The 12943-nt window shown below is 58.9% G+C and overlaps 1 pseudogene; it reads right to left on the bottom strand.

Moving 5' to 3' along the window:
• Positions 1–12943, bottom strand: part of LOC119567715 — a 24783-nt pseudogene continuing 11840 nt past the window's right edge.

Raw genomic sequence — 12943 nt, forward strand, 5'->3', positions numbered from 1 at the left:
TGACAATTTAATAGTTTATTTAGTTAAGACAAATATTCTGGATTTCTTGAAATTCCACAGTTGAAATACAAATGATGTTATTGAGAAAAGTTAAACTTCAACATAGATTTGAGGGAAGAATCAAAAATAAATGTAAATAATTCCATTTCTAAAAATATGTTTAGATGCTTGTTTCATAAATACTGTTGAAATGTAAATTGAAATATTCTTGTTTTTACACCTTGTTACAATAATATTTTCTAAATTAGAATAATCTTTTTTATTTCATATTTTACCTTGAGAGTTCACATGGGTAGAAAATTCTGGCAGGAGTGAACGACCCCATCCCCCACCATCTGCTACCCCTGGGGCAGGGGACGGGGCAAGGTGAGGGCTGGGGGTTGCCAGGTGTCCGGTTTTCGACTGGACCCTGCAGTGGAAAAGGGAAACTGGCAGCGTCCGGGCAGCACAAAAACTCCAGTAGCTGCAGTAACCGGCCCCCCCCACAGGGGGGCGGGAGGAGCAGCAGCGCCGGGGGGGGCCGGTCTGAGCCGCTGGGTCACTGTCAGGGACCGAGATTCCCCCCGGCCGGAGCCGGGACCGGGCAGATGATCAGGGGAGCCGCGTTTCTACCCCCAGCGTGCAGACCGGGATAGAAATAAGGGCGGAGCGTCCCGGAGAAGGTGTCATTGAACGTGAAGAGATGGGACCCGTCAGTCACATTGTAAAACGAGACCTCGCCCGCCCCATAGTCCAGGAAAATCCCCACCCGGCCGGGCCGGACGCTCACGGGGAGGGGGGTCGGGGGGGAGGTGAGGGCCTCGTATCCCCCGTCCCCCAGCCACACGGCCCAGTATCCATTCCCAGGTGTGAGTGTGACCTCCCCCTTCCTGCTCACAGATTCCCGACAAACCCCCAGAGCCCAGTCAGTCTTGTCTCCCACCCCCACCTCCCAGTAACGCCTCCCGCCCGCGAACCCCTCAGCGCCCAGGACACAGACACAAGGATCAAATCTCTCAGGCTTGTCGGGCAGATCCTGGCGTGTGTCTCCGAGTCTCACACAGTTTCCGATCCTCAGACAGGACGAGGTCAGGGACTGAGCTGTGTCTGGATCCAGAGTCACGTCCACTGGGGAGAGAGTCACAGAGTCAGGGCCGGGGGCAGGGGCTGGTCACTGGGAAATTAACCTGCATCCCCGTTAATCGCTGGGGGGGGGGGGTTGTTGCCTGAGGAGACAATGGGGGGAAAGGGCAGGAGGAGCGGGGGAGGGGTGGGGAGGTGTCAGTGGGGGCGGGGGAGGGGAGAGGCTGATGCTGGGAGAGGAAAGGGGAGGGGCAGGTGACAGGAGCAGAGGGGGGAGAGGTAGAGGGGAGGGGCAGGCAGAAGGGCAATGTGGGGACAAGGGAAGGGGCAGGCACCATAAGCACAGAGGGGGGGTGAAGGGCAGGATCCCGGGGGCTGCAGGGGGTGGGGGGGAGGGGTGGGCTCCATGGGAGAAGAAGGGGATGGACCCCAGGGTGCTGCGGGGGGCAAGGGACGGGGCGGGCACCAGGGGGCAGAGGAGTGTGAGGGAATGGGGGAGCTCCAATGGGGCAGGGGAAATCAAGGGGAGGGTGAGCTGCCAGGGGGTGAGATGATGAGGAGTGGGGAGATGAAACCATGGGGGGCAGCAAATGGGCAGGCACTGGTGCCGGGCGGCAGAATGGGGGGTGAGGGAGCAGGTGAGAAGAAGGGGGGCAGAGAGAGGGGTGTGGAGAAGGGCAGGTCCTAGGGGGGCAGAGGAGTATGAAGGGAGATGTGGGCACCAGGGGGGCAGAGGGAGGATGAAGGGAGGGGTGGGACTCAGAGATTAGGAGAGGGGGAGGGGAGGGGTGGGGCAGTGCTGAGGTGAGGGGAAGGGCAGAGACCAGGGGTCTAAAGGGGGTCGAGAGAAGGGACTTGCACCAGGCGGGCAGAGGGGGCAAAGGAAATGGCAGGCACCAGGGAGGCAGATGGGGCAAGGGTAGAGCTGGGACTTGGGGCAGAGGAGGAGCTGGCACCAGGGGATGAGAGGGGTGGTGAGGGGTGCAAGTGTCATGGAGGCAGAGGGCGAGGGGAGGGGAAGAGTGAGAAATAAAGAGAAGATGGCATGGATGATGGTGGCAGAGGGGCGAGAGGAGAGTGAGGTCAGTGGGGCAGAGGGTGGTGAGGGGGTAGGCATCAGGGAGGAAGGGGACAAGGGGAGGGTCAGGTGTTTGGGGGGGCAGGGGGAAGGGGTCAGCACCAGAAGGGTGCGGGGGGTAAGGGAAAGGGTAAGTGCCAGGGGGATTGAGGGGGTTGAGCAGAAGGGCAGACACAGGGAGGGTAGAGGAGGGGAGGGACAAGCACCAGGGGGCAGAGAGGGGCGAGGAGAGAGGCAGGGGCAGGTGGGTAGAGGGAGGTGTTAGAAGACGGCATTGGGGAGAGGCAGGTGCCAGGGGGGTGAGGGAAGGGGTGCGTGCCAGGGGTGAGAGAGGGTGGGGAGAGAGGCAGGTGCCAGGAGGGCTGAGGGGACTAAGAAGGGCAGAAACCAGGACAGCAGAAGAGGGTGAGGGGTGGGACGGCCATCAGGGGGCAGAGGGGGTAGAGGGGAGGGGCAGGCACCAGGGACGCAGATGGGAGTGAGGGAAGGGGTGGGAGACATGGCAGCAGAGGAGGGAAAGGGGAGAGGTGGATGCCAGGACATAGCGGGGGTGTGAAGTGATGGGTGGGCTCCAAGGTGCAGAGGATGTGTGGGGGAGAGGGGAACGTGCCAGGATGGCAGGGGGGAAGGGAGGGGGGTTTCCAGTGGGGCAGAGGTGGGCGGAAGGCAGGGGCACATGCCAGGGAGGCAAAGTTGGGGGCAGAGAGGCCTAGGGAAGCAGAAAGTGGGTGGGAAGAAGGGGAGGGGCGAGGAGGAGGGGTCAGAATAGACGCAGGGTCCAGGTGGGCACAGGGGTGAGAAAAGGGGAAGGGAGGGGCAGGAGCCAGAGGGGTGAGGGAGAGGCAGGCCCCAGGGAATCTCTCTTGCTTTGGGGTCATGTGTGGTTGGTTTCTCGCTAAGAGCAGGTTGGTGCTGGCCCCACACATACTGGGGGTGCAGCCCTGCCCCAGGGGGCGCAGCTGGGACTCCCCATGCTGGCAGGCCCCACGGGCACCACCTTCCAGTCAGGCAAACCCCACAGCCAGCCCCTCCCCTCTCCTGGCCCAGCCTGTCCGCCATGGGGCAGTGGTCTGGTTTAGGCTCACTGGGGCGGCTGTGCAGTGGAGGATTCTGGTGGTGGGGGGGTAAATGCGGACTAATAGGCTGTTGCTAATGAGGCCAGGGCAGTGGGGAGGGGAGGGGGCATTTCCCCACTTCCTGCCCCCTCCCTCTGGGGGAAGCTGCACCAGGCACCAATCCCAGTTCACATCTGCACAGCAAGTCTGCCCTGGGGGTTTGCACCGGTGCAAGGAAACCCCGGCAGACATGGCCTGAGACACTGGTGTGCCAGGGGCCGTAACCCCTCCTGTCACGGGAGTTATAGATCAATAATTACAGGGTGACTGGAGCAGGGGGGCTGGACTCCGGGTCTCCCAGGTCTGGGCCCGACACACTGGGCTGCAGAATCAGTCTCGCTCCCACGCTCTGGCCCAGTGCCCAGGGCAGTGTTTAGACACAGGGGGACGTCATCAGACCCCCAGTGCCCAGCAGCTCAAGCCCTCATGGCATCCCACGGGGGGATGGAACCGGGGGCTCCCCGCTGAGGGCCCAGCCACTGGGCTAAAGGCTGGAAGGGAAGCGGCGGCACCTTTCTGTTCATTGAAACTCGTCAGCAAACTTGACATGGATTCGCGAATAATTTCTGTCGATCCGAAATATAATTTTGCAGCAAATAAACTATTTGTCCAAAACATTTCACCCAGCTTCACTGTAAACCTGTCTGAGCAACTTAGGAGCCCAAATCCCAGTGACTGGCAGTGAGTGACCCTCAACATCCCCAGAAACGCAAAGTTACGGGCAGGTCAGACTCAGGACATCAGCTATGAAACACTCCAGAGCTGCTATTTAATTTGCCCTGGGTAAAAAAATTCCCCCTGAGCCCCTGATCTCGCCCCCAAAATCAGGCTGAAAATGGAGACCCCCACAAATCAGCCTGAACTCTGCCCAGAGCGATTGTCCCATGGACGATGCTGGCGGCACAGACCCTCTGCAGCTGCACCTGGGCGTCTCCCAGAGCAGATAATGGTCACAGAGACCGTCCCAGAGCCCCAGGGGCTCCGGTGTCTCCATCTAACGACTGTGCCAGCCACCCCCCTCGCTCTCATTAACCAGCCCTGGATCAGACGCGCTGGGAACTTTCAGACCCAGACTCTGGACACACTCTGGGTTCATGGACACAGCCCGCGGCAGCGAGTCTCCGAACGGGGTGGACAGATTCAGGCTTGTGGGGCTCCCTCTTTGGCACTAAAAATAGCCGCCTAGACGTTCATGCTCAGGCTGGAGCTCAGGCTCTGAAGCCCAGCGTGGAGCCAGGTCTGCCCCTCACAGCGCAAGCGAGGAGATTGTCTGTGTCCACGTCCCCTTCACCCCATTCCTGGGACAGGGAACAGCAGCCCCAGGGCTCCTCCCTTCACCCCCAGGTCAGGGGAGCGAGACCCCTTGGCCTTTTGGGCAGTGGGGCCTCCCAGCACCGATTCCTGGGTCAGTGAGAAAGTGTCTCCACCTGGAGAGCTCTGTGCACCCAGCAAATAGACAGATGTGCCCGTGGATCAGGATCCGGGATGGTCCCCTCCCCAGGAGTGATGGAAACTCCCTAAAAGTAGAGGGGCCACCGGTGCCTGAACCATGGCCCCGCCCCTTCTCCTGGAGCTCCTGCCCCCTCACCACCCCTTCTCCCCGAACCCCTGCCCTCACACATCTCCTTCTCCCCAAGCCACGGCCCTCACACTGCCCCTTCTCAAGACCCCACCCCCGCACCGCCCCTTCTCCCCAACACTCCACCCCCACACCGCCTCTTCCCCCCCAACACCCTGTCCCCCATCGCTCGCCCTTACAGCTGGTAGAAAGTGGGAGACCCGGCCCTCCTATCAGTAAAAGTGATGGGGCCATGGGCTCCTGGCCCCTCTCTTCCAGTGCCATTTATTTCCCCCCTCAACCCCGGGAGGAGCGGGGGCATTGGGGCAGTGTCAGTATGTTCAGTGCTGGGGGTACAAGTGGGGTTTACACCCCTCCCACTGGAGCTCTGGGTATCGAGGGTACGAGGATGTCACAGCGGCCATGTGAGCCCCGCACTGTCCTGCCAACGTGGCTCAGCCCTGACACCTGCTGGAGCCTCTCCCTGGGGAGGAACCGTCCCTGCGGCCCCTTCAGGCCTTGGCCTCCCTGCGGACGTGGCCGGTCAGGCTCCCGTTAACGAGAATTACGACATGATCTCCTGTTAGCTGGGAGCCGGACTCTGAGCCTGGGCTGAGATCAGTGACTGGGGAGTGAAAGGCCCCAGCTGCCCTCACTGCCCCCCTGAGCCAGCCCAGCGCCCCCAGCCATTCAGAGCGATAACAGCGATGCTCACACCTGGTGACACCCCCAGTGCCGGCAGCGGGCAGGGCGAGGGCCTGTCCAAGGAGCAATGGGTGCAAGCTGCAGCAAGGGAGACTGAGGCTGGAGATGAGGAAACACTTTTGAAGTCTCAGGGCAGTGAAGCTCTGGACCTGGTCCAAGGGAGGCTGCGGGATCCCCGTCACTGGAGGTTTGTAAGAACAGATTGGACAAACCCCTGCCAGAGATGGTCTAGGCCCTGCCCCAGCACCAGTGGCTGGGCTAGGTGACCTCTCCAGGTCCCTTCCAGCCCTGCATTGCCACGAGTCTAGGTTACAGCTGTTCCTGGGGCGTGGTGTGTGGCACGTGGCAGAGTTAACAGTGTTAGTGACCATAGCAGCTCAGCGTCCCTGCCAGGGGCCTGGGTTGGCATGTGGCTGCCTGTACCCAGCTCAGCAGGGTGGGGAGGATGAGGAGTGGGGCAGATTCCAGGACCTTGGTGGGGAGGGAATGGGCAGGCACCAGGGGGACGGAGCAATGCAGGAGCCTGGGAGCAGAGGGTCTGGCTAGGGCAGGGACAGTCACGAGTGGGTGGAGGAGGGTAAGAGGAGGGGCAGGTGCCAGGGGGCTACGGGGTGAGGGTGAGCAGAGGAGCATGTGCCAGGGGAGAAAATGGGATGATGGGAGGGGCAGGCACTGAGTGGGGTAAGGGGGAAGGGGAGGGACACCAGGATACCGGGAGGAAGCACGAGCAGGAGCACGCGAGAGGGCAGGGTTCCTGCCTCATACTGAGAAAGAGGGACAATCAGGAAATTATCTCAAGTGCCTATACACAAATGCACGAAGCCTGGGAAACAAGCAGGGAGAACTGGAAGTCCTGGCAAAGTCAAGGAATTATGATGTGACTGGAATAACAGAGACTTGGTGGGATAACTCACATGACTGGAGTACTGTCATGGATGGATATAAAGTGTTCAGGAAGGACAGGCAGGGCAGAAAAGGCGGGGGAGTTGCACTGTATGTTAGGGAGCAGTATGACTGCTCAGAGCTCCGGTATGAAACTGCAGAAAAACCTGAGAGTCTCTGGATGAAGTTTAGAAGTGTGAGCAACAAGGGTGATGTCGTGGTGGGAATCTGCTATAGACCACCGGACCAGGGGGATGAGGTGGACGAGGCTTTCTTCCGGCAACTCACGGAAGTTACTAGATCGCAGGCCCTGGTTCTCATGGGAGACTTCAATCACCCTGATATCTGCTGGGAGAGCAATACAGCAGTGCACAGACAATCCAGGAAGTTTTTGAAAAGCGTAGGGGACAATTTCCTGGTGCAAGTGCTGGAGGAACCAACTAGGGGCCGAGCTCTTCTTGACCTGCTGCTCACAAACCGGGACGAGTTAGTAGAGGAAGCAAAAGTGGATGGGAACCTGGGAGGCAGTGACCATGAGATGGTCGAGTTCAGGATCCTGACACAGGGAAGAAAGGAGAGCAGCAGAAAACGGACCCTGGACTTCAGAAAAGCAGACTTTGACTCCCTCAGGGAACTGATGGGCAGGATCCCCTGGGAGAATAACATGAGGGGGAAAGGAGTCCGGGAGAGCTGGCTGTATTTAAAGAATCCTTACTGAGGTTACAGGGACAAACCATCCCGATGTGTAGAAAGAATAGTAAATATGGCAGGCGACCAGCTTGGCTTCACAGTGAAATCCTTGCTGATCTTAAACACAAAGAAGAAGCTTACAAGAAGTGGAAGATTGGACAAATAACCAGGGAAGAGTATAAAAATATGGGCATGCAGGAGTGAAATCAGGAAGGCCAAATCACACCTGGAGTTGCAGCTAGCAAGAGATGTTAAGAGTAACAAGAAGGGGTTCTTCAGGTATGTTAGCAACAAGAAGAAAGTCAAGGAAAGTGTGGGCCCCTTACTGAATGAGGGAGGCAACCTAGTGACAGAGGATGTGCAAAAAGCTAATGTACTCAATGCTTTTTTTGCCTCTGTCTTCACGAACAAGGTCAGCTCCCAGACTGCGGCACTGGGCAGCACAGCATGGGGAGGAGGTGACCAGCCCTCTGTGGAGAAAGAAGTGGTTCGGGACTATTTAGACAAGCTGGACGAGCACAAGTCCATGGGGCCGGATGCGCTGCATCCGAGAGTGCAAGAGGAGTTGGCAGATGTAATTGCAGAGCCATTGGCCATTATCTTTGAAAACTCATGGTGATTGGGGGAAGTAACGGACAACTGGAAAAAGGCTTTTGTAGTGCCCATCTTTAAAAAAGGGAAGAAGGAGGATCCTGGGAACTACAGGCCAGTCAGCCTCACCTCAGTCCCTGGAAAAATCATGGAGCAGGTCCTCAAGGAACTGATTCTGAAGCTCTTAGAGGAGAGGAAAGTGATCAGGAACAGTCAGCATGGATTCACCAAGGGCAAGTCATGCCTGACTAATCTAATTGCCTTCTATGACGAGATAACTGGCTCTGTGGATAAAGGGAAAGCAGTGGACATGTTGTTCCTTGACTTTAGCAAAGCTTTTGACACGGTCTCCCACAGTATTCTTGCCAGCAAGTTAAAGAAGTATGAGCTGGATGAATGGACTATAAGGTGGGTAGAAAGTTGGCTAGATTGTCGGGCTCAACGGGTAGCGATCAAAGGCTCCATGTCTAGTTGGCAGCCGGTATCAAGCGGAGTGCCCCAAGGGTCGGTCCTCGGGCCGGTTTTGTTCAATATCTTCATAAATGATCTGGAGGATGGCGTGGACTGCACCCTCAGCAAGTTTGCAGATGACACTAAACTGGGAGGAGAGGTAGATACCCTGGAGGTTAGGGATAGGATACAGAGGGCCCTAGACAAATTAGAGGATTGGGCCAAAAGAAATCTGATGAGGTTCAACAAGGACAAGTGCGGAGTCCTGCACTTAGGACGGAAGAATCCCATGCACCGCTACAGACTAGGGACCGAATGGCTCGGCAGCAGTTCTGCAGAAAAGGACCTAGGGGTTACAGTGGACGAGAAGCTGGATATGAATCAACAGTGTGCCCTTGTTGCCAAGAAGGCCAATGGCATTTTGGGATGTATAAGTAGGGGCATTGCCAGCAGATTGAGGGATGTGATCGTTCCCCTCTATTCGACATTGGTGAGGCCTCATCTGGAGTACTGTGTCCAGTTTGGGGCCCCACGCTACAAGAAGGATGTGGAAAAATTGGAAAGAGTCCAGCGGAGGGCAACAAAAATGATTAGGGGACTGGAACACATGACTTATGAGGAGAGGCTGAGGGAACTGGGATTGTTTAGTCTGCGGAAGAGAAGAATGAGGGGGGATTTGATAGCTGCTTTCAACTACCGGAAAGGGGGTTCCAAGGAGGATGGACCTAGACTGTTCTCAGTGGTAGCTGATGACAGAACAAGGAGTAATGGTCTCAAGTTGCAGTAGGGGAGGTTTAGGTTGGATATTAGGAAAAACTTTTCCACTAGGAGGGTGCTGAAACACTGGAATGCGTTACCTAGGGAGGTGGTGGAATCTCCTTCTTTAGAATTTTTTAAGGTCAGGCTTGACAAAGCCCTGGCTGGGATGATTTAGTTGGGGATTGGTCCTGCTTTGAGCAGGGGGTTGGATTGGATGACCTCCTGAGGTCCCGTCCAACCCTGATATTCTGTGATTCTATGAGGGACATGCATCAGGGCCGTAGAGTGTGAGTGAGGGGCAGGACTGGTGCCAAGGGAAAGAGAAAGATGAGGGGAGGGGTGGGCACCAGAGGTCCAAAGGGTGGGATACAGAAGGGGCGGGCAGCACTGGCGGATGGGGGGAGGGGAAGGGGCTTGCATCAGGGGACACAAGGCGTGAACAGAGGGGCAGGCGCTAGGAAGGGAGAGGGGGAGTAAAAGGAGGGGCTGGCACCAGAGAAAAAGGAGGGGGTGGGAGAAGGCGCAGGTGGCAAGGGGACAAAGAGGGTGAGGGGCAGGACAGGTTTCAGAGGGACATGCAGGGGCAAGTGGTGGGGTAGACCCCAGGGGGCAACAGTGGAGCGAGGGAAAGGGCAGTCATAAAGGGGGAGAGGGGCATGAGGAGTGCGTGACAGGAAGACAGAGGTGGGAGGAGGGAAGGGGTAGTCACCAGGACTGATGTGGGAGATGAGCAGAGGGGTAGATACAAGGAATGGAGAGAGGAGAGGGGCGGGCACTGAGGGGCAGAAAGTGGGGTGTGGAGAAGGGCGCGCCCTATGGGCAGAGGGGTGTGGAGATGTGGGCATGAGGGGGGAAGAGAGAGGGGGAGGAGAGGGGTGGGGTGGGACCCAGAGGTTAGGAGATGGGGAGGGGAGGGGCAGATACCAGGGGGCCCAAAGGCGGGCAAGGGAAGGAGTTTGCACCAGGCAGGTAGAGGGGGCAAAGGAAGGGGCCGGCACCATGGAGGCAGATGGGGGCAATGGTAGAGATGGGCCTCAGGGGGGCAGAGGAGGAGTGAACAGAGGGGCTGGCACCAGGGGACTAGAGGGGGGTGAGGGGTGCAGGTTTTAGGGAGGCAGAGAGTGAGGGAAGGGAAGGGGGAAGAACTAAGGGGAAGGTGGCAGGGGAGGGGGTGCAAGGGAAGGGGCAGGCAACAGGGGGTGGCGGCGAGGGAAGTGGCTTGTACTGAGGGGAGAAGTGGGGGCCAGGGCGGGAGAAGGAGGGGCAGGAACCGGGGGCAGAGTGGGGGAGAGACAAATGCTGGGGGGTTGGGGGACAGTGGTGGGGCATGGGATGGGGATGGCACCAGGGGCAAATGGGCGGGACTGTGAGGGAAAGTGTGATCGTCAGTGGGTAAGAGGGCAAGGAAAGGGGTGGGTGCCGGGAGACTAGAGGGGTACAAGGGGAGGGGTGAAAGCTGGGGGGCACAGGAGGGTGAGGAGATGGGCAGGCAGCAATGGGACAGTGGGAGGGGCAGGCGCCAGGGGGACAGTGGTGAGGCATGGAATGGGTCAGGCACCAGGGACAACAAGGGGCAAGAGGCAGTATTGGGGGCAGAGGGGGGCAAGGGAAGAGGTGGGTGCCAGAGGGGCAGGGGGAGGGGCAGGTGCCGGGGAACAGAAGGGGGTAAAGGAAGGGGGCAGACAAAAAGGAGGGAACGGGGTAGGGAGGAGTGGGTGCCAGGAGAGGGGGGGTGAAAGGAGGAGTGGTCACGAGAAAGGCAGGGGGTGGGGCAAGTAAATGGGTGATGGGGGAAAAGGGGCGTGAGGAGAGTGGAGCCAGGGGGCAGAGGGAGTGAGGGGGGTGGGCATCAGGGAGGAAGGGGGCAAGAGGAGGGGCAGGTACCAGGGGGGCAGGGTGAATGAGGGAAGGGGTCGGCACCAGGAGGGTGCAGGGGGGTCAGGAAAAGGGCAGGTGCCAGGGGGATTGAGGGGGTTGAGCAGAAGGGCAGACACAGGGAGGGCAGAGGAGGGAGGGATAGGCACCAGGAGGTAGAGAGGGGGGCGATGGGAGGGGTGTGCACGAGAGGCCAGAGAGGGGTGAGGAGAGAGGCAGGGCAGGTGGGTAGAGGGAGGTGTTAGGAGAGGGGATCGAGGAGGGGCAGGAGCCAGAAGGTGAGAGTGGGGCTAGAGGAGGGGTGGGCACAGGGGGATGAGGGGAGGGAAGGGAAGGGAAGGGTGCCAGGGGTCAGAGAGGGTGGGGAGAGGGACGGGTAACAATCGCGGCTGAGGGGGGTGGGAAGGGCAGGAGCCAAGACAGCAGAGGAGGGTGATGGGTGGGGGGGGGCATGAAAGGGCAGGGGGGGCGAGGGGTGGGGAAGGAGACATGGCAGGAGAGGGGAAAAGGGGAGAGGTTCATTCCAGGAGGTAGCAGGGGGGTGAAGTGATCGGTGGGCTCCATGGTGCAAAGGATGTTTCGGGGAGAGGGGCAGGTGACAGGATGGCAGGGGGAGAAGGGAGGGGTGAGTTCCAGGGGGGCAGAGGTGGGTGGAGGACAGGGGCACATGCCAGGGAGGCAAAGTGGGGGCAGAGGGGCAGGGGCCCAGGGGAGCAGAAAGGGGGTGAGAAGACGGGGAGGGGTGAGGATAGAGGCAGGGGCCAGGTGGGCACAGGAGTTAGGGAGGAGCAGGAGCAAAGGGGCACAGGGGCATGAGGAGATTGGCTGGTGCCAGGGGGCAGAGGTGGGTGGAGGGCAGGGGCAGATGCCAGGGAGACAAAGGTGGGGAGAGGGGCAGGGTCCCAGGGGGAGAAGCAGGAGTTTGGGGTGAGGGTGAGGGGATAGGATAGAGGCGGGGGTCAGGTGGGCACAGGAATTGAGGGAAGGGTAAGGGAGGGGCAGGTGCCAGGGGGATAGAGGGAGGTGAGGGGGGGCAAGAGGGAAGGTGAAGGGGGCAGGCCCCAGGGAATCTCTGTTGTTCTGGGGCCATGTGTGGCTGGTTTGTTGCTAAGAGCAGGTTGGTGCCATCCCCACACACACTGGGGGTGCAGCCCTGACCCATGGGGCGCAGCTGGGACTCTCCATGTTAGGGCACGGGCAGGGTGTCTGGGCTCACTGGAAGGGGGCAGGGTAGCGGGAGATAGGAGTTGAGGGGTGCGGGGGGGAACAGGGGCCATTGCTAAGGAGGCTGGGGCAGTGGGGAGGGGAGGGGGCATTTCCCCACTTGTTGCCCACTCCATCTGGGAGAAGCTGCACCAGGGGCCAGGCCCAGTTCATACCAGTGCAGCGCATCTGCACTCGGGGTTTGCAGTGGGGCACCGACATGGCTGAGACACTGCTGTGCCAGGGGCCAGAACCCCTCCCCTCACGGGGGTTATTGATCAGTATTTACAGGGTCACTGGACCAGGGGAGCTGGAGTCTGGGCTGCCAGGTGCAGCCCGACCCACTGGGCTGCAGAGTCAGTCTCACTCCCATGCTCTGGCCCAGTGCCCAGGGCAGTGTTTAGACACAGGGGGACGTCTTCAGCAGGAGAGATTGTGGGAGCCCCACATCTGACACCCGGAGCGCACCGGTTCCAGCCCTTCCTGGATTCCCACATTCCAGTTCCTGCCCCACATCCCACGGGGGGATGGAACCGGGGGCTCCCCGCTGAGGGCCCAGCCACGGGGCTAAAGGCTGGAAGGGAAGTGGTGGCACCTTTCTCTGTTCATTGAAACTCATCAGCAAACTCAACATGGATTCGCGAATAGTTTCAGTCGACCCAAAATATAATTTTTCATCAAATAAACTATTTGCCCCCCAAATTACACCCAGCTCTATTTCAAACGTGTCCCAGAAACTTAGGAGCCCAAATCCCAGTGACTTGCAGTGAGTGACTGTCAACATATCCAGAAACGCACAGTTACGGCCAGGCCAGGCTCAGGACATCAGCTATGAAACACTCCAGAGCTGCTGTTAAATTTGTCCTTGGTAGAAAAATTTCCCCACGGGCTCCCATAGCTCTTTTACTGAAGGCTGCGGGGAAAAAGATACAGCCAGTAGTAATTAGTGACACTAACGAGGAGCTAGTCTGAATG

Source organism: Chelonia mydas, chromosome 14, assembly GCF_015237465.2.
Source record: "Chelonia mydas isolate rCheMyd1 chromosome 14, rCheMyd1.pri.v2, whole genome shotgun sequence".
NCBI lineage: Eukaryota > Metazoa > Chordata > Testudines > Cheloniidae > Chelonia > Chelonia mydas.